General features: G+C 45.9%; 1 protein-coding gene and 1 pseudogene across 1 annotated transcript in view; one reads left to right on the forward strand and one right to left on the reverse strand.

Annotated features, from left to right (window-relative positions):
* GLIS3 (GLIS family zinc finger 3) overlaps window positions 1-19,263 on the reverse strand; it is a 259,122-nt gene that overhangs the window by 19,879 nt on the left and 219,980 nt on the right. The window lies entirely within an intron of this gene.
* Window positions 735-11,104, forward strand: LOC141987902 (myb/SANT-like DNA-binding domain-containing protein 7; annotated as a pseudogene).

A 19,263-nucleotide genomic window follows, 5' to 3' on the forward strand; every position in this document is an offset into this window, starting at 1 on the left:
CTGCATCACATGGGAAAGCATATTTAAATCCAAGACACCTGAGTTCTTCTGATTTAACAGAGAAGAGATTTCTATCAAACATCTTCTGCATGACTTGGACCTTATATGGAACCCATTTACTAATTTTTGGCTGATCCATAGTTCATGTTAACATTATAGCAAATTTCAAGTGAACCGTGTATGCTTTACTGCTTGTTCTATTTGCTTTCATTGAGTAGTCCTTTTGTTTCTTATTAGTTACAATTTAGTTTGTCTCTGTATTGCTTCTACATTTACATATAAACTCAAATTTATTACTAAAAAGATGTGTCTGTACAGGAAAAACTATAGAAATACAACCAGTAATGGGATAAATTATGAAGTGCTTACTGAGCCCTGGTCTACACTACGAGGTTAGGTCGAATTTAGCCGCGTTAGGTCGATTTTAAAATGAATGCGTCTACACAACCAACCCCGTTCTGTCGACCTAAAGGGCTCTTAAAATCAACTTCTGTACTCCTCCCCGGCAAGGGGAGTAGCGCTAAAATCGACCTTGCTGGGTTGAATTTGGGGTAATGCGGATGCAATTCGATGGTATTGACCTCCGGGAGCTATCCCAGAATGCTCCAATGTGACCACTCTGGACAGCACTTTGAACTCTGATGCACTAGCCAGGTACACAGGAAAAGCCCTGGGAAATTTTGAATTTCATTTCCTGTTTGGTCAGTGTGGCGAGCTCAGCAGCACAGGTGACCATGCAGTCCTCCCAGAATCACAAACGAGCGCCAGCATGGACCGAAATGGAGACACTGGATCTGATTGCTGAATGGGGAGAAGAATCTGTGCAGGCTGAATTCTGATCAAAAAGAAGAAATGCTAATTTATATGCCAAAATCGCACAGGGCATGGTGGAGAGAGGCTACAACAGGGACACACAGCAGTGCAGCATGAAAGTTAAGGAGCTCAGGCAAGCCTACCAAAAGACAAAGGAGGCAAACGGTCACTCCGGGTCAGAGCCCCATACATGCCGCTTCTATGATCAGCTGCATGGCATTCGGGGGGGGGAGACCCTACCACTACCCCACCACTGTTCGTGGACACCTGCAAGGGGGGAGTCTCACGCAACAGAGAGGAGGATTTTGTGGATGAGGAAGAGGAGGAGGAGAATGCATAGCAGGCAAGAGGTGAATCAGTTCTCCCCGGCAGCCAGGACCTTTTCATCACCCTGGAGCCAATACCCTCCCAAGGCGGGATCCCCGACCCTGAAGCCGGAGAAGGCAGCTCTGGTGAGTGCACATTTTTAACTACAGTACAAGGTTTAAAAGCAATAGTGTTTAATATTTGATTTGTCCTGAAGAATTGGGATGCATTCGTGGCCAGTACAGCTACTGGAAAAGTCATAGAATCATAGAATATCAGGGTTGGAAGGGACCTCAGGAGGTCATCTAGTCCAACCCCCTGCTCAAAGCAGGACCAATCCCCAACTAAATCATCCCAGCCAGGGCTTTGTCAAGCCTGACCTTAAAAACTTCTAAGGAAGGAGATTCTACCACCTCCCGAGGTAACGCATTCCAGTGTTTCACCACCCTCCTAGTGAAAAAGTTTTTCCTAATATCCAACCTAAACCTCCCCCACTGCAACTTGAGACCATTACTCCTTGTCCTGTCATCTTCTACCACTGAGAATAGTCTAGAACCATCCTCTTTGGAACCACGTCTCAGGTAGTTGAAAGCAGCTATCAAATCCCCCCTCATTCTTCTCTTCTGCAGACTAAACAATCCCAGTTCCCTCAGCCTCTCCTCATAAGTCATGTGCTCCAGACCCCTAATAATTTTTGTTGCCCTTTGCTGGACTCTCTCCAATTTATCCACATCCTTCTTGTAGTGGGGGGCCCAAAACTGGACACAGTACTCCAGATGAGGCCTCACCAATGTCGAATAGAGGGGAACGATCACGTCCCTCGATCTGCTGGCTATGCCCCTACTTATATATCCCAAAATGCCATTGGCCTTCTTGGCAACAAGGGCACACTGTTGACTCATATCCAGCTTCTCGTCCACTGTCACCCCTAGGTCCTTTTCCACAGAACTGCTGCCTAGCCATTCGGTCCCTAGTCTGTAGCGTTGCATTGGATTCTTCCGTCCTAAGTGCAGGACCCTGCACTTATCCTTGTTGAACCTCATCAGATTTCTTTCGGCCCAATCCTCCAATTTGTCTAGGTCCCTCTGTATCCTATCCCTACCTGCCACCGTATCTACCACTCCTCCTAGTTTAGTATCATCCGCAAACTTGCTGAGAGTGCAATCCACACCATCCTCCAGATCATTTATGAAGATATTGAACAAAACCGGCCCCAGGACCGACCCTTGGGGCACTCCACTTGATACCGGCTGCCATCTAGACATGGAGCCATTGATCACTACCCGTTGAGCCCGACAATCTAGCCAACTTTCTACCCACCTTATAATGCATTCATCCAGCCCATACTTCTTTAACTTGCTGACAAGAATACTGTGGGAGACCGTGTCAAAAGCTTTGCTAAAGTCAAGAAACAATACATCCACTGCTTTCCCTTCATCCACAGAACCAGTAATCTCATCATAGAAGGCGATTAGATTAGTCAGGTATGACCTTCCCTTGGTGAATCCATGCTGACTGTTCCTGATCACTTTCCTCTCGTGTAAGTGCTTCAGGATTGATTCCTTGAGGACCTGCTCCATGATTTTTCCGGGGACTGAGGTGAGGCTGACTGGCCTGTAGTTCCCAGGATCCTCCTTCTTCCCTTTTTTAAAGACGGGCACTACATTAGCCTTTTTCCAGTCATCTGGGACTTCCCCTGATCACCATGAGTTTTCAAAGATAATGGCCAATGGCTCTGCAATCACAGCCGCCAACTCTTTTAGCACTCTCGGATGCAACGCATCCGGCCCCATGGACTTGTGCACGTCCAGCTTTTCTAAATAGTCCCTAACCACTTCTTTCTCCACAGAGGGCTGGCCACCTACTCCCCATGCTGTGTTGCCCAGCAGTCTGGGAGCTGACCTTGTTCATGAAGACAGAGGCAAAAAGAGCATTGAGTACATTAGCTTTTTCCACATCCTCTGTCACTAGGTTGCCTCCCTCATTCAGTAAGGGTCCCACACTTTCCTTGGCTTTCTTCTTGTTGCCAACATACCTGAAGAAACCCTTCTTGTTACTCTTAACATCTCTTGCTAGCTGCAGCTCCAGGTGCGATTTGGCCCTCCTGATTTCATTCCTACATGCCCAAGCAACATTTTTATACTCTTCCCTGGTCATTTGTCCAATCTTCCACTTCTTGTAAGCTTCTTTTTTATGTTTAAGATCCGCAAGGATTTCACTGTTAAGCCAACCTGGTCGCCTGCCATATTTACTATTCTTTCGACACATCGGGATGGTTTGTCCCTGTAACCTCAATAGGGATTCTTTGAAATACAGCCAGCTCTCCTGGACTCCGTTCCCCCTCATGTTATTCCCCCAGGGGATCCTACCCATCAGTTCCCTGAGGGAGTCGAAGTCTGCTTTCCTGAAGTCCAGGGTCCGTATTCTGCTGCTTACCTTTCTTCCCTGTGTCAGGATCCTGAACTCAACCAACTCATGGTCACTGCCTCCCAGATTCCCATCCACTTTTGCTTCACCTACTAATTCTTCCCGGTTTGTGAGCAGCAGGTCAAGAAAAGCTCTCCCCCCTAGTTGGCTCCTCCAGCACTTGCACCAGGAAATTGTCCCCTACATTTTCCAAAAACTTCCTAGATTGTCTGTGCACCGCTGTAGTGCTCTCCCAGCAGATATCAGGATGATTAAAGTCGCCCATGAGAACCAGGGCGTGCGATCTAGTAGCTTCTGCGAGTTGCCGGAAGAAAGCCTCATCCACCTCATCCCCCTGGTCCGGTGGTCTATAGCAGACTCCCACCACTACATCACTCTTGTTGCTCACACTTCTAAACTTAATCCAGAGACACTCAGGTTTTTCTGCAGTTTCATACCGGAGCTCTGAGCAGTCATACTGCTCCCTTACATACAGTGCTACTCCCCCACCTTTTCTGCCCTGCCTGTCCTTCCTGAACAGTTTATAACCATCCACGACAGTACTCCAGTCATGTGAGTTATCCCACAAAGTCTCTGTTATTCCAATCACGTCATAATTCCTTGTCTTCACCAGGACCTCCAGTTCTCCCTGCTTGTTTCCAAGGCTTTGTGCATTTGTATATAGGCACTTGAGATAACCTGCTGATCGCCCCTCATTCTCAGTATGAGGTAGGAGCCCTCCCCTCACAGACGTTCCTGCCTGTGCTTCCTCCCGGTATCCTGCTTGCCCACTTACCTCAGGGCTTTGGTCTCCTTCCCCCGGTGAACCTAGTTTAAAGCCCTCCTCACTAGGTTAGCCAGCCTGCTCACAAAGATGCTCTTCCCTCTCTTCGTTAGGTGGAGCCCGTCTCTGCCCAGCACTCCTCCTTCATGGAACACCATCCCATGGTCAAAGAATCCAAAGCCTTCTCTCCGACACCACCTGTGTAGCCATTCGTTGACTTCCACGATTTGACGGTCCCTACCCCGGCCTTTTCCTTTCACGGGGAGGATGGACGAGAACACCACTTGCACCTCAAACTCCTTTATCCTTCTTCCCAGAGCCATGTAGTCTGCAGTGATCCGCTCAAGGTCATTCTTGGCAGTATCATTGGTGCCCACGTGGAGAAGCAGGAAGGGGTAGCGATCTGAGGGCTTTATTGGTCTCGGCAGTCTCTCCGTCACATCGCGAATCTTAGCTCCTGGCAAGCAGCAGACTTCTCTGTTTTCCCGGTCAGGGCGGCAGATAGATGACTCAGTCCCCCTGAGGAGAGAGTCCCCGACCACCACCACCTGCCTCCTTCTCTTGGGAGTGGTAGTCGTGGAACCCCCAACCTCAGGACATCGCATCTCATGCCTTCCAACCAGTGGAGTCTCCTTCTGCTCCCCCCCCAAGACGTATCATCTGGTCCACTCTCCGCAATGGTACCTGTGGAGAGAATATGAAAATGGTTACTTACCTGTGTCTGCGTTGCTGGTACCTGGACATTCCCCCTTCTTCTTCTGGAGGTCACATGTTGCAAAGCTTCTTCACTGGCCTCTTGGCTCTGCTGTCTGTTAACATGTCTCAGGATGGAGCGGGAATCCTCCAGAGATATCTCTATGAAGCTCTCCTGGAGGTACTCTGAAAGCCTTTGCAGAAGATTTATGGGGAGGGCTGCCTTATTTCATTCTCCACAGTAGGACACTTTACCACACCAAGCCAGTAGCAAGTAGTCTATCACTGCAGCACAAAGCATGGCAGCAAATGGTCCTGGGTTTTGGTCGCATTCAAGCAACATTTGGTCTTTATCTTTCTGTGTTAGCCTCAGGACAGTGATATCATTCATGGTCACCTGGTTGAAATAGGGGAATTTTTGTAAGGGAACAGTAAAAGGACCCCATTCATGCTGTGTTGTTTGTGCATGGCTAAAAGGGATCATCCCAGAGAATAGCCATGTGGTGGGGTGGGCGGAGGTGTGTGCTGCACATCCACCCGAAAACCGCAGCCCCTCCTTTTAAATGTGAAAACCAGTCGGCATTGCTTGCTATGGGAAAGGATGGCGCTGCAGTTTGAAACCATTCCCACATGTTATGAAGGCGTAAGAAGCCAACCCCGTGTACCAAAAGGCTTACCATGGCTGCCTGGAAACCAAATTCTGTTGCCCAGCCGTGTGTGATGTGTCACCATACCAGCAGGCGCTCAATATAAAAGGCAAAATGCGACCTTGTACCTAAAGCACATATGCTGTCTGCTGTGAATTGCTTGATTCACTGTGAAAGAGTCTCCCTTTTGTTCTCAGAAATGTATCATCTTAAATTTTACTCTCCCTTTTTATCTCCCCCCAGGTGCAAATGTTTCTATGCTCCCCCTATCATCTCTGTCCCTGAGGTTATCGCAGATTAGAAGGTGAAAAAAACCACACTCACGATGACATGTTTTCCGAGCTCATGCAGTCCTCCTGCATTGATAGGGTACAACTTAGTGCATGGAGGCTTTCAGTGGCGGAGGCCAGGAAAGCCTTAAGTGAGTGCAAAGAGCAGAGACAGGAGGCGATGCTGAGGCTAATGGGGGAGCAAACGGACATGATGAAGCGTCTGTTAGAGCTGCAGGAAAGCCAACAAGAGCACAGCCCCCCGCTGCATCCATTGTATAACCGCCTGCCCTCCTCCCTAAGTTCCATGTCCTCCTCACCCAGATGCCCAAGAACGCGGGGGCGGGGGGGAGAGCTTCGGGCACCCAGCCACTCCACTCCAGAGGATGGCCCAAGCAACAGAAGGCTGTCATTCAAACAGTTCTGATTTGTAGTGTGGCTACAATAAGCAATGTGGCCTTGTTCTTCCCTCCTCCCGCACCCCACCCCACCAGGGCTACCTTGTCAGTTATCTCACTTTTTTTTGAATTAATAAAGAAAGAATGCATGGTTTCAAAACAATAGTTACTTTATTTCCTTTGCCAGCTGTGATCGAAGCGGGGAGGGTGGTTGGCTTACAGGGAATTAAAATCAACAAAGGGGGCGGGTTTGCAGCAAGGAGAAACACACACAACTGTCACACCGTAGCCTGGCCAGTCATGAAACTGCTTTTCAAAGCCTCTCTGATGCGCAGCACGCCTAGCTGTGCTTTTCTAATCGCCCTGGTGTCTGATAGCTCAAAATTGGCTGCCAAGCGATTTGCCTCAACCTCCCACCCCGCCATAAATGTCTCCCCCTTACTCTCACAGATATTATGGAGCACACAGCAAGCAGCAATAACAATGGGAATCTTGGTTGCACTGAGGTCTAACCTAGTCAGCAAACAGCACCAGCGAGCTTTTAAATGTCCAAAGGCACATTCTACCACCATTCTGCACTTGCTCAGCCTATAGTTGAACTGCTCCTTACTACTGTCCAGGCTGCCTGTATACGGCTTCATGAGCCATGGGAGCAAGGGGTAGGCTGGGTCCCCAAGGATAACTACTGGCATTTCGCAAAAAGAAAAGGAGTACTTGTGGCACCTTAGAGACTAACCAATTTATTTGAGCATAAGCTTTCGTGAGCTCACTTCATCGGATGCTCACGAAAGCTTATGCTCAAATAAATTGGTTAGTCTCTAAGGTGCCACAAGTACTCCTTTTCTTTTTGCGAATACAGACTAACATGGCTGTTACTCTGAATACTGGCATTTCAACATCTCTAACGGTAATGGGGATTGGAAGTAAGTCCCTTCTTGCAACTGCTCGAACAGCCTGGAGTTCCTAAAGATGCGAGCATCATGCACCTTCCTGGCCATCCCACGTGGATGTCAGTGAAATGTCCCTTGTGATCCACCAGTGCTTGCAGCACCATTGAGAAGTACCCCTTGTGGTTTATGTACTGGTTGGCAAGGTGGTCCGGTGCCAAGATAGGGATATGCGTTCCATTTATCGCCCCACCACAGTTAGGGAATCCCATTGCAGCAAAGCCATCCACTATAACCTGCACATTTCCTAGAGTCACTACCCTTGTTAGCAGAAGGTCAGTGATTGCATTGGCTACTTGGATCACAGCAGTCCCCACAGTAGACTTGCCCACTCCAAATTGATTCCCGACTGACGGGTAGCAGTCAGGCATTGCAAGCTTCCACAGGGCTATCACCACTCACTTCTCAACTGTCAGGGCAGCTCTCATCTTGGTATTCCTGTGCTTCAGGGCGGGGGAAAACAACTCACAAAGTTCAAGGAAAGTGGCCTTACGCATGTGAAAGTTTCGCAGTCACTGTGAATCATCCCATACCTGCAACACTATGAGGTCCCACCAGTCTGTGCTTGTTTGCCAGGCCCAGAATTGGTGTTCCACTGTATCAACCAGCCCCACGGCCACCATGATGTCCCAATTGCCACAGCCCACGCTTGCAGGAATGTCTGTGTCCATGACCTCATCACAATCGTCCTGATGCTGGCGTCTCTTAGCCTGGTTCTGCACATACTGCAGCATAATGTGTGAGGTGTTTACAATGCTCCCAACAGCAGCGGTGAGTTGAGCGGACTCCATGCTTGCCGTGCTATGGCGTCTGCACGGGTAACCCAGGGAAAAAGGCGTGAAGCGATTGTCTGTCGTTGCTTTCACGGAGGGAAGGAGGGCGGGGCGACTGACAACATGTACCCAAAACCACCCGCAACAATGTTTTTCCCCCCCATCAGGCATTGGGAGCTTAACACGGAATTCCAATGGCAGCGGAGACTGCGGAACTGTGGGATAACTACCCACAGTGCACTGCTCCGTAAGTCGATGCTAGCCACAGTATTGAGGACACATTCCACTGACTTAATGCACTTAGTGGGGACATACACAATCGACTGTATAAAATCGATTTCTAAAAATCGACTTCTATAAAATCAACCTAATTTCGTAGTGTAGACATGAGTAACTCAGTCTATAGCACGTCACGTATTTTTGCTGCTGCAGGTAACTTCTGCACTATACATTTAAAATACATGCAAAGGAATGTGGGGATGAGGTATGTGTATTTTGCAGTAACAATTGAGGCTAACAAAAGAAGAAATATAAGTAAGTGTTTATGAAAGAAAATATAAGAGGGCTTTAAAAAAGCGCTACAACTGCAGGATTACAGGTTTCCCAAGAAAGAGGAAAGACTGGGGTTAGTTTTCTGGATAGCACTCACACAGAAAGATTATTGATTTGCTGCCAGAGATCAGCAACAATGCACACACTGGTCTTTTTTTACATTATTATTTAAAGAATCGTGGGATATCATCCTCTGTGTTTTCAAAATTCATTTGTGAAAACTAATCAATGAAAAATGGTTTTAACCGTCAGCCAACAACAGGGAAAAAATCCTTTTCAAAGACTTAAAATGAAAAGCACAGTTTTAAAGATTTCACATTTGATTTCACATCTAAAAAACCTCCCAAAGATAATACAACACTTTGTATAGCTAGACAGGGATCCTTTTTAGTAGACTTTAGTAGTCTTTATAATGATTTATGAATCACTTCATGAATTCCTGGCTTACTCATATGAGTGACTATAGTATCTACTTATACTTCCCTTCTGCTTCACAAAAGAGAAACTTGGACCTGTTTCAATCCAGATTTGTCCCCGAATAAATCACAAGGTGTTACTGGGGGAACTGCAAATTTAATTTTCTTTCTAAAACAATCAGGACCAGCTTGTAACTGCTAGGAAACTGCCATCCTGAACTGTGGCCATGCCCTGCAGCCCATGCAAACAGGAATAGCCAAATTTGTAGAGAGGTGCCTTCCTCCATGCTGTCTGGGGTCTTCAAAACTAGAACTTGCATATTCTAGGAACCATTACAGAGTATGCCATTCCTCAGTGGGAGCTAGGAAAGGTGTCCTGTAAATGAATGATTAGATTTGAAATGGTTTCAAGATTTGACAGGGGGAACCAAGATGATTACGTTTTCAAAGCTTAACTGACCAGATTAATTTACACAACGTGACATGCATAGATGATTTCTAATTCGTCAATATGGATCACCACTAAATGAAATAAATGTCATGGTCAGTGTTGGCTGGACCTGTACATAATGTAAATTAAGAGTACAGTATGAGCAAACTGCTAGCAAGCATCAATATAAAAAACCAAACCAAACCAAACCAAACCACTACCACCAAGAAACCAGGGTTGGTATTAGTAGTTTTTTGCTAAGTGGCATGCAGGACCCAGCACACTGAAAATGATTATTTGGAGGTGGTGGTGATGAGTGGGAAGTTTTTATATGTTTGGAAAAAGAATTCGTACAAGTGTTCTGAGATTCTTGGCCAGAGAATTGACTGTTGCTAAATTGTTTGTGCTTCACAGACTCTAAGAAGTGATTTGGAGGGGAAAATCCTCATTCTTGCAATTCCACACAAAACAGAACTTCTATTGTTAATCCAGGCTGCTGGATTCCCTTCACAGAACCCAATGTCAGTATTATGACTGCGGTATCAATTGACTGTCCTTATTCAAGCTGGTTAGAATCAAACAAAGCAGAAAGAAAATTACCATTCAGGGTAAACCTGACCTCTTAAAGGTTTTTTGATGGTGCTCCACTTCTTCATAGAAGTATTTGAAAGACTTTCAAAGAGTTGTCACCTTGGAATTCTCTTAGCTAGTGTTCTTTTTGGCCAGCATTCCTTTATTTGATTTCACACTGCCAGTCTCAATGGGGACATGGAAATACATGACTGGCCTAGTAATATTCGACAGTGTGTTTAAACTGAAATCTCTCACTGAGTTTGCCTCACCTTCACTGCCTGATCTTCTTGGAGTTGTCGTGTCTACTGAACTCCCTTCCATGAATCCCCCTTCTTCTTCTGGTTCTGTTTTCTCTGTGTGAATCTTCTACAACAGTGAACTGGTTTCAGACCAATTAATCTCTGAGCTAGTGGCCATGCACTGACAAGCATCTGATTGTGTATGCATTCAAATAAGGTCACAGGCATTCCCTTTGTTTCAACCAGAAAAGGGAACAAAGCAAATAGCAGTTGTGCACTTTTACACAGATTGTAGTCTAAGAGAGTCAACTGTATCCCCTGAAGTGTGCACAAAAGTTGCACGGATTCAGGGCAAATGGATGCCAGAACAGACTTCAAATATTGTTAGGCTGGAAGGTATTAATGGTTGCCATTGGCCATGTCTGATCTCTAGGCTACCACAGATCTGGTTAAAAGTGATGAGCGTGCTACCCACCCTTCATTCAGGCAACATGGCAGAAGCAATTAAGCTACTTTAATGGACTAAGATACCTGGAGACAATGGAAGCCACTGTCCAAGGCACTAGCCATATGCAAGGCTGACCAGACACTAAACCCTGCTGGCTGAGAGTTTTTTTCCTGGGGACGGATTGCAAACACAGAGGCTGGGTCTTTGATTCGTTGCAGAGAGCTGAAAGCAACCAAAAAGAAAGAGAAAGGCAGCAAAAAGCCACAGAAGCAGTGGTGAGCATGGCCCTGCTCCATGAGGCACAGGACTGGCTGGAAAGGCAGGTCTGGAAATTGTGTTTGTTTCTACTGTGTTCAGGGAACCAGGACTTTGTGTACTTTGTAAATAAACAGGATTGCACCAAAGAATAACCTGATTCATAATCAATATTTCCTCCTAATGGAAACAACCCAGCAAGGCTCTGAATATTGGCTAACTATTCAGGCCAAGAGGTAACAAATGCTAGCTACTTACTGATCCTGGCACTACCACTTCTCACTCCCTATTATTTTTCTGAACTCTTCTCTTCTGGTGCTAGTTCAGAGCTGGGAGATAAAAATGGATTTTCAAGGCCAAGAAAATGATAATCAATCCTAACCAGCTCTTAAACTTCTGCCTTTCACCCTGCACAGCAATTAGCTTCCCTCAAGAAGAGTTTACTGTTTGAAATACACAATTCCACTTATTCTGCACTGTGGAAATCTTGTGGGGGATTAAAAGAGATGACAAATCAAGAATAAATTCCTGTAAAATAACAGTAATAATATCTAGCTTTTATATATCATGTTTCATCAGTAAAATCTCAAAGTGCTTTACAAAGGGGAAAGCATCACTACCCCTATTTCAAAGATGGGGAAACTGACACACAAAATAGTATGGTGACTTGCCCGGGGTCATCCAGCACGCCAGGGGCCAACTAGTGCTCTAGCCACTAGGGAACACTTTCATTGCGTGGTCACAAAAAAGTATTTTTGTTAAAACAAATTAGTTGAAAGGGAAGGCAAGCATGCCTATTTGTAACTATTAAATTGGAGGGAAAAAATTGGTTCAACAATGGTTTATCCATGTGAAAGTATGACATGTCATGTTACCAGTGACCACTAGTGGAGATGTAGTCTATGTTGGAAGTCACTTTATCTTGACTGCCTACTTTTCTCAACATAGCAATAAAATTTAGGAGGTGTGTAGCTAGCTTGTGCACAGCCAAATATCTTTGTTTACTCTGAGCATAAGTGACCCAGTAACTGACACACTGGATGTGCAACAGCAACGGGTAAAACTCTATAAAGATTGAAGATTCAGCTGTACAACCAATATTTCCAATGCTTTTCTGAACATAACAAAATGTCTTTGAGCTGGTATGGTCATAAGATCACGCTCTTATTAGATTTCCTGAACTTCCTTCTTTTTGACTGTGTTGGGGAAAAAATGTAAGCTGCATGGGGCAAGCTGTTGTCTACCTCAGTGCTCTGTGTAGTGCTCAGCACACAATAATCAGGAACAGACTTTTTCTACATATGTTAGTATTTCTAGTCAAAGCCAGGAAGTTTTGGGCAAAGTTCCAAGGCAGTTCTCATATAAAAATAAAAATCCCCATGACGCCTTACATTCTGGCTTTCACCAACTCTCCACATTTTGCCGTTGTGGACGAGTAAAAAGTCCTGTTAGCTCACAGTCTACTATACCCCAGTGAAATGCACCAGAATGCCAGGTGTCTACCAGATCTGTGACATAAAAAAACTCCTGTTTAAAAACATGTTTAAAGAACAATGTGATTTGTTGCAAAACAGAATTGTGTGAAACTCAATGTTTTTCTAACAATGTCATGAATATACATGTTTTGCCTAAGGTTTTACAAAGACAAAAATAGCAAAATTTTGCAGCTGTGACACAACACTCCTCACCCCCAGAAGATGGGCAAATCAAACCTAGATTTTCCACTGAGCACACAGACGTCCGTCACCCGAATGTGGCCGAGTGTTTTCCTGACCTCCGTGCCTGCTACTGTCACCAACTCCACTGGCAGCGTCACTGAGCTGCTACAGGAACATTGATTTGTTCTGCTAGCTGTTCCAACTTGGTTGGCCCAGCAGGCTGCATTTGCATCACTGGAGGACAAACCCTCTTTCTTGTAACCTCCAGGGATGAGGAGACAAATTCCCCAGCAGTATCTTTTCTATCTGACTGGGGAGAGAAGACCCTTAGAATAGTTTTCTCTCTCTGAAAGTGAGGCAAACGTGTGTTCCTGAAACCCAGGATTGACCCAGTTTCCTGGGCCTGTCCCAATGTCCCTGATGGTTATACAAAAGGTCCCAGGATTTTGTCCCAATTTTTGTGCGCACCACAGGCAGACTCTGGCCACCTGAAGGAAATGTCAGTCAGCTGAGCTGGTGAAATTGTCATCAGAATGGATAAGCATATGTGCACCTATAGCTGCAAATACCACAGCGATGAGCTTGGTATAAACACCTAGGTAGATTATCCCACCAGGCCCATCACTTGTTGACACCTTTTCCTCATAAGGTTTCCAGTTAAGCCAGTTTTCTGCATGAGTCCTTGTCACCCATCCTGATTTTCATGGTGCACTCCCATAAAACAGGGAGTGTCCCAATTCTGAGTGGCAGGAGTCCTGCAAAGTTTCAGGGCCCTGCTGTGTACATACAGGGCTGGGGCAGGCTCAAGTGGCCATTGAGCAATTGAGGGAGGCTCCCTGATTTGTGTCAGCAGCAATGTTGTTGATCTGGCTGCAATATTCCCAACCACAAAGGTTCAAAAGCCATGTGTCAGATCCCCCCAAACCATGAGGTATTTTTTTTACAAAAAAAAAGATTATACAGTGTTTTGGGCCTGACTTTTGATTTCCAAACTGCCCCACCCACACCCAGTGCATGTGTGAGACACTTAGTGTTGCCAACACGCCCAGATTTATTGAGGTGATTTTTGGCCCCTACTGCAGGAACCCTGACCTCTACATCTGTTCATCCCCCCCCTACCCACCAATTAATTGTGCCTCCACATCAGTTCTGCCCCTTCCAGCCTCAACTGCATTCCTCCTGGGGCTCTTCACCCCCTCTCCCAGACCTGGGAGGCTGCAGCAGGGTCCCCTCTCCCACTTCTATCTGGGGGGACAGGGGAGGGAGTGGCTTCAGCCTCCAGAGGCTCTTCACTCTACCTTCTGCCCCTCCCAGGCCAGGTGTTACAGGGAGGGAGAGTGCAAGAGGGAGCAGCAGGGGAACTGTCCCTGTTGCTCATAGGAAAGGAGGGATGGAGGCCTGAGCTGCTGGGCTTTTAGCTGCTCCCTCTTTCCCCCTCCCCTCCTGTGAGGATGGTGTCAGCCCCTGAGGGGAGTGGGAAAAAGCTCTGCCTGCCTCCTGCAGCAGATCTGATTGGTTGCTCTTCCCCAGGAGGTGGGGCAGTGGGGAAGGCAGCCAGCTGGAAGGTGTTTCCTCCTCACCCGCATGCAGGTCTGAAATTGGTGCTGGTGCTTCTTGTGACATGACCCGACGGGTTCCAGCCCTGGCTGAAATCCCATGATGCATGAAAAAATCAGGAGAGCTGGCAACACTGTGGCAGGCAGTTGCCAAGCCACTAGGAAAGCTGCCTCCACTACCCCACAAGTGAGAGGGGCGGGGAGAAGTGTCTCCTCCTCAGCCTGTTCACCTGAGCCCCTGTGAGGGGAAGGGGCCAATGAGGGGACAGAGGCCAGAAGGGAACTCAGATTGGTCCAGTTCCAGCTCCAACATCACAAACTCACACACACACACACACTTTACACTTACTCAGCAGAAAGGCCACAAATTGCACTGGCTATGGAGACTGAACGAGCCTTGCTACATGTAAAGGAAATCCCCTTCCCCTCATATCAGGTGTGAAGCATGCCAGTGCATGAGAAGCTTGCCCTGATGCATGCTTTATTTGTAGTTACACAGAAAACTTCATTCAGCAGCATTGTCAAGCTCATGTCTTCACCAACACTAAATCCATGCATTTTTTTTGTTAAAGCTGCAGTTTACCGTTATGTGCAAATTATTTGACTTTTTGCTTACATGTAACAGCACGCAAGTGTTTCTACATTTTTCCTTCCAAAAAGCTGGCAGCCATAGTCTTTCCACATATAGAAAAGAGACTGTTGCTTGGTTAAGAAGTAGGAGGCATTGTTGCTAAGACCAACCTACCTTGGTATGAGGAGGTGTGCCCAGAACAGTCAATGGCACACTTCTACTCCTGCCCCCAGGACTGGTGTCTCAGTTTGTCACAGAAACAGTAGTCACTCTAGACTCAGGAGTGAAGATTCACCCTTGACTGACTCTACTCATCAGCAGGTGAAGAGCCTTTTCTTACTGCCAGTGGCTACTCTGATATGATAACGGCCACCTTGACCGACACAGTGGGAATTGAACAGAGGATCTCCAGGACTAGAAGTATAATCTGCTACATCATGAGCTAGAGCTCGTTAACTGTGGCTGTAACAACTCATATCCTTTGTGGGTCAGCACAGAGGGGGACCTGTAACACAATGATTGGTGGGTTACATCTGTGCTTGAGAATTAAGCTGTTGGTAAAGACAAGTGAGGGCGGATAACCTCTCTAAAAAAGAGACAAAGCATGGAAACAGACTAGAGAGAAATATCAGGCTTTGCTAGCTTGGCTAAGGCAGGGCCCAAGGTTTGATCAGTTGCTCACCTCCATCCTTCAGAGTCTGTCATTGTTAACAGGCAGACATTTCCTCACTAGCAGAAAAGATACAGCCTCTTAGCAGACAAATCTCCAGCTGTCCAAACCATGGGAGGAAATTACTGTACTGATTTCAGAACAACATTGTTATGTGCTTTAAGTGGAATCTTTCTTAGAGCCAGCCTGTTTCATACCGCAGACAAGAAGCTTTGTAATATGTAAGCATTAGCTGCCCTGACTCTTCAGTTAGAACCACTTGGGGGCTTTTGCTTTTGGAGGTCTGGCTGGGAATTACTTGCTGTTTTATAGCGAAGCCATAAAAAGAATATAACCACATACTCAAATAAGCAAATAAAAGCACTGCTCCAACTCTTATTATAGCACTGCAGTAATAAAGTTGAATACTTCAATTCTAAATCCTTCTATTCAGCCATTAATAACAGCCTAAAAAATTCCTTTCAAGCTAAAATTTCTCATGCTTTAGGAATACAGGAATTGCTATACCAGGTCCATCTAGCTCAACATCTATCTGTCTCAGATAGTGGCTAGTATTAGAAGCTTCAAAGGAACATGAGAGATCCCTCATAGTGGAGAATTACAGAACAGCCTGCCCATAGGGGAAATGTCTTCCCAAACCCAGTCAGTTATTGGGTCATTTATGTCCAGAAACATGCCTTAAGAAGCAAAATGTAACTGCAGATATTATTATCTGTAAATACAGCTAATCCCTTTAAACTGGGCATTTAGGCAACAATGATCTTGTGGCAGTGGGTTCCACAAGTTAATTAAGTATCATGTAAACAAGTATTCATTTTTATTGTTTTTAAGTTTGCTGCTTTTTTGATTTAATTGAATGTTCCCTTGTTCTTGTATTCAAAAGTGGATGAACAGTAGGCCACATTTACCTTCCCTCTACCATACAATATTTTGTATACCTTTATCATACCCTCTCTTAATTAAAAAAAGAAAAGGAGTACTTGTGGCACCTTAGAGACTAACCAATTTATTTGAGCATAAGCTTTCGTGAGCTACAGCTCACTTCATCGGATGCATACTGTGGAAACTGCAGAAGGCATTATATACACAGAGACCATGAAACAATACCTCCTCCCACACCACTCTCCTGTTGGTAATAGCTTATCTAAAGTGATCACTCTCCTTACAATGTGTATGATAATCAAGTTGGGCCATTTCCAGCACAAATCCAGGTTTTCTCACCCCCCCCCTTTTTTCCCCAAAAACCACACACACAAACTCAATCTCCTGCTGGTAATAGCTTATCCAAAATGACCACTCTCCTTACAATGTGTATGAAAATCAAGGTGGGCCATTTCCAGCACAAATCCAGGTTTTCTCACCCCCCCACCCCCATACACACACAAACTCACTCTCCTGCTGGTAATAGCTCATCCAAAGTGACCACTCTCCCTACAATCAAGCTGAAATTGTGGAAAAACAGCATCACTTGCCCCATAACCTCAGCCGTGCAGAACACAATGCCATCCACAGCCTCAGAAACAACTCTGACATCATAATCAAAAAGGCTGACAAAGGAGGTGCTGTTGTCATCATGAATAGGTCGGAATATGAACAAGAGGCTGCTCGGCAGCTCTCCAACACCACTTTCTACAAGCCATTACCCTATGATCCCACTGAGAGTTACCAAAAGCAACTACAGCATTTGCTCAAGAAACTCCCTGAAAAAGCACAAGATCAATTCCGCACAGACACACCCCTGGAACCCCGACCTGGGATATTCTATCTACTACCCAAGATCCATAAACCTGGAAATCCTGGGTGCCCCATCATCTCAGGCATTGGCACCCTGACAGCAGGATTGTCTGGCTATGTAGACTCCCTCCTCAGGCCCTACGCTACCAGCACTCCCAGCTACCTTTGAGACACCACTGACTTCCTGAGGAAACTACAATCCATTGGTGATCTTCCTGATAACACCATCCTGGCCACTATGGATGTAGAAGCCCTCTACACCAACATTCCACACAAAGATGGACTACAAGCCGTCAAGAATACTATCCCCGATAATGTCACGGCTAACCTGGTGGCTGAACTTTGTGACTTTGTCCTTACCCATAACTATTTTACATTTGGGGACAATGTATACCTTCAGATCAGTGGCACTGCTATGGGTACCCGCATGGCCCCATAGTATGCCAACATTTTTATGGCTGATTTAGAACAACACTTCCTCAGCTCTCGTCCCCTAACGCCCCTACTCTACTTGCACTATATTGATGACATCTTCATCATCTGGACCCATTGAAAAGAAGCCCTTGAGGAATTCCACCATGATTTCAACAATTTCCATCCCACCATCAACCTCAGCCTGGTCCAGTATACACAAGAGATCCACTTCCTGGACACTACAGTGCTAGTAAACAATGGTCACATAAACACCACCCTATACCGGAAACCTACTGACCGCTATTCCTACCTACATGCCTCCAGCTTTCACCCTGATCACACCACACGATCCATCGTCTACAGCCAAGCTCTACGATACAACCGCATTTGCTCCAACCCCTCAGACAGAGACAAACACCTACAAGATCTCTATCAAGCATTCTTACAACTACAATACCCACCTGCGGAAGTGAAGAAACAGATTGATAGAGCCAGAAGAGTTCCCAGAAGTCACCTACTACAGGACAGGCCTAACAAAGAAAATAACAGAACGCCACTAGCCATCACCTTCAGCCCCCAACTAAAACCCCTCCAACACATTATTAAGGATCTACAACCTATCCTGAAGGATGACCCAACACTCTCACAAATCTTGGGAGACAGGCCAGTCCTTGCCTACAGACAGCCCCCCAACCTGAAGCAAATACTCACCAACCACCACATACCACACAACAGAACCACTAACCCAGGAACCTATCCTTGCAACAAAGCCCGTTGCCAACTGTGCCCACATATCTATTCAGGGGACACCATCACAGGGCCTAATAACATCAGCCACACTATCAGAGGCTCGTTCACCTGCACATCCACCAATGTGATATATGCCATCATGTGCCAGCAATGCCCCTCTGCCATGTACATTGGTCAAACTGGACAGTCTCTACGTAAAAGAATAAATGGACACAAATCAGATGTCAAGAATTATAACATTCATAAACCAATCGGAGAACACTTCAATCTCTCTGGTCACGCAATTACAGACTTGAAGGTCGCTATCTTACAACAAAAAAACTTCAAATCCAGACTCCAGCGAGAAACTGCTGAATTGGAATTCATTTGCAAATTGGATACTATTAATTTAGGCTTAAATAGAGACTGGGAGTGGCTAAGTCATTATGCAAGGTAGCCTATTTCCCCTTGTTTTTTCCTACCCCCCCCCCCCCAGACGTTCTGGTTAAACTTGGATTTATGCTGGAAATGGCCCACCTTGATTATCATACACATTGTAAGGAGAGTGGTCAGTTTGGATGAGCTATTACCAGCAGGAGAGTGAGTTTGTGTGTGTGTGGGGGGGTGAGAAAACCTGGATTTGTGCTGGAAATGGCCCACCTTGATTGTAGGGAGAGTGGTCACTTTGGATGGGCTATTACCAGCAGGAGAGTGAGTTTGTGTGGGGGGGGGCGGAGGGTGAGAAAACCTGGATTTGTGCTGGAAATGGCCCAACTTGATTATCATACACATTGTAAGGAGAGTGATCACTTTAGATAAGCTATTACCAGCAGGAGAGTGGTGTGGGAGGAGGTATTGTTTCATGGTCTCTGTGTATATAATGCCTTCTGCAGTTTCCACAGTATGCATCCGATGAAGTGAGCTGTAGCTCACGAAAGCTTATGCTCAAATAAATTGGTTAGTCTCTAAGGTGCCACAAGTA

This window comes from Natator depressus, chromosome 5 (genome assembly GCF_965152275.1).
Source record: "Natator depressus isolate rNatDep1 chromosome 5, rNatDep2.hap1, whole genome shotgun sequence".
Taxonomy (NCBI): domain Eukaryota; kingdom Metazoa; phylum Chordata; order Testudines; family Cheloniidae; genus Natator; species Natator depressus.